This window comes from Cibotium barometz, chromosome 5, assembly GCF_041138505.1.
Source record: "Cibotium barometz isolate CiBa-2024 chromosome 5, ASM4113850v1, whole genome shotgun sequence".
NCBI classification, from domain to species: Eukaryota; Viridiplantae; Streptophyta; class Polypodiopsida; order Cyatheales; family Cibotiaceae; genus Cibotium; species Cibotium barometz.
The window spans coordinates 22905085-22908009 of NC_141050.1; positions in this window are offsets into that span (position 1 = coordinate 22905085).

Below are 2925 nucleotides of genomic sequence, written 5' to 3' on the forward strand. Positions count from 1 at the left end.
CCAGTGGTACCTAATTTCGTGTCATCCTTTTTAAGTTGCACATGTCCACCATGAAAGCCCATGTTAGAGAGTAGAATCTCACATTGCTCTAAACATGTATTCGATAGCTCTAATGGCAAAATGGAATGAGCATAGTCAAGATGCAGCTTTAATAGCTTGTCCACTATTCTAATTTTCGCATGTAAAGTAAAAATGTGAAATCTCTCTAGCTTTATAGGAAGTATGAGATCCCAATTGGGATCCTCATATGCACAATACATGGTTCACCCTTGAATTCGATTATTTTTGTTGACTTTGCCTTGCTTGTGGTCTTTGATTTCCCTTTAGCCTTGGTCTAGTCTTTATCACCACTTACTTCACCATGGCTGATTGGACTATTCTTACATGTATAAATAAAGTGTGCCAGCGTGTCTTGCAAGGATTCTTCGACAATATCCTTCCGTAGCTATTGTAAATTACATTTTCCTCATATAGAAATAATTGTCACTAGTGTTGATGCTTCATCAAACACTTCAATGTCTATGACTTTGTTGTCCATTGCACTTGCGGCTTCCTGATCCATTGGTACCAACTCTCCATTGATGTAATGGGACCTGCTATACCAGAAGGACAAGATAAAAGTTTGAGTTACAATCATGTACCTCATAACTACTCTCTCCAGTGCAATGTTACAATGTATATTGTCAAAAACTTTACTCGGCCATCCTTCATCAAGAAGTCTTTCTAAGAGGAATGTGTCCAAATCTTTGCAGACAAGCATGGTTCTCGCTATCTTCACCTGAAATAAGCTAAAAAGTTCCACAAAGACAGTAATTGGTAGGTAAACAATAATTTTTACTACACGAGTTGGAATACTTCCTCGTAGGGAGCATTGCAGATCCTTGAAGAGCTTGCTCTTTGCTGACTCCATTACACTAAGGGGTTTGGGATAGGCCAATCCATGTAGTTCCACTCAACTTGCAAAGGTAGCTCTTGAAAGCGGCCACGATTGTGTTTTCTGTTAGCAGATGGTAGAAATGATCATAGAAAAAGATTCCTGTATCTACAAGGCTTTTGTTGCTCCTTCCCTCATACTGTAGAGCCGACCAATGTGTGCGTGAACCACATTCATAATTCCAATGATGCACTAAACTGCCTCCCACTCCTCATATGATGAGGGATACACATTTGCAACCATAGACGTGGACAATTTACACAGTTCATTAGACCATTATGAGAAAATGAAAGATTGACAAGTGATAAATTTACTTACAGTTTTGTCTATGCGAAGGCAATTTTATGTCATCTGGATTCTCAAGCGCAAGCTTATTATGCACATATATATACTGCACTAGGACTTCCTTGATGGTTGACCTTCCAGTATCTATCTTGAAGTCTTTTACTCTTCCTTTCCATGACACCCCAAAATGTATTCTTGTTGCTTGTCTTTCTTTTCTTCCTTGACTGCATAAGGACCCATGTGCCCTTGGTGATTAGCACTTTAGTCCACTGATTTTGCACATTGAGAGAGTTTGATACAAGTATAGCAAACACTGATGATCTTGGTCTCCTTGCCCTCAGAATTGAATCATCTATGATGGCATTAGTGGGGCAAAATCGGGATGATGTAAAACGAGATTTGCTACCCTACTTTTCAAGAAGGAATGTGGTACAAAAGCCTGAAGCTTCAGAAAATGGAGTGCAGCAGAAGAAGGTAGAGGAAACGAAAAGAGTGTGAGATATTGTTTAAGGCCAAGAGGAAGTTTGAGAGGGGGGGAATTTTCCCTCCTTTGTAAAAAGGTGTATTTAATACATGGACTCGAATAGAAGTTTCCCTCCCTACAACAGTGCACGTGTGTTTAATGCATTATTCGGGTGTGAAAAGTGAATATCAAGTGTAAGTAGAGTACATTTTGACATGAGAAAGAAGAGTTTTTGGATTTAGAAAAAAAAAAAACCTATTTTTCAACGTAACGTTGTCTTCTTTCTGAATGGATGCGCTTGTTTTTCTCTCTCTGCTAAAAGGCCCTACGAATGACCTCCAAAATGTCCTAATGTGAAGAAAAGGAGGACGATTGGGCCTTTTTTATGCACAAAGAAATGGAAAATTATCTCAAGGCACATCAGTCCAAGGTGAGCAACCCATACCTGTTAACACAAATAAGCTACTGGAAGGGTGGATGAAGGACATGCAGTGTTAATAGAGACATAACAACTCATAAAGTCAATCAAGAAAGATCAAAAGAAGAAGACTAACAAGAGGATGAGAGGACTACTAGTGGATGTCACCACAGAATCTCAACAATTGGAAGCGGCTGTGGCATCAGAGATCAAGACATACCGAGAGGCTCTCCAAGAAAAACTACAAAGCCCCTATGCACAGGAACAACACCAACACAACAAATATTCAAAGACCTCTCCCCGCTAAAGGATTCACAACTAGCGGAGATGCACACAGAGGAAGCTGGAGCACAAACACTGAAAGATCATACTTTGGAAGGACCAGTACACGAGGAGGCATCAGTTGCACAACAAGATTTAGTGATGTCAGCAGAATCTAGTAAGAGGCCACACTCCCCAGAAATGTCCATGCCAAGCAAATAAAGAAGATTGGATGAAGACGAGCCACTGTTGCATCTTGGTTCCTTCAAGGAGATGGATTCTCAACAATTCGTCTAGGATACCTTGGAAGGCCTCGACACACTGTTCAATGACACCCATACAAAAATAACTGCAGTGCGGCCACTAGTACCAACTGGGAATAGGAACAGAAGGTATGGCGTTGCCATTTGTTGACAATACACATGCTACACGACAGGAACGCCACCCTACACAATCGGCTACAAGAGGCCAATGCCCAAACACAAAGTGTGAAAGATACCTTGGCAGCAGTAGAGGAAACTCATAAAGAAGTAATCATAAGGAGTTTACAAGCTGCAGAACAAC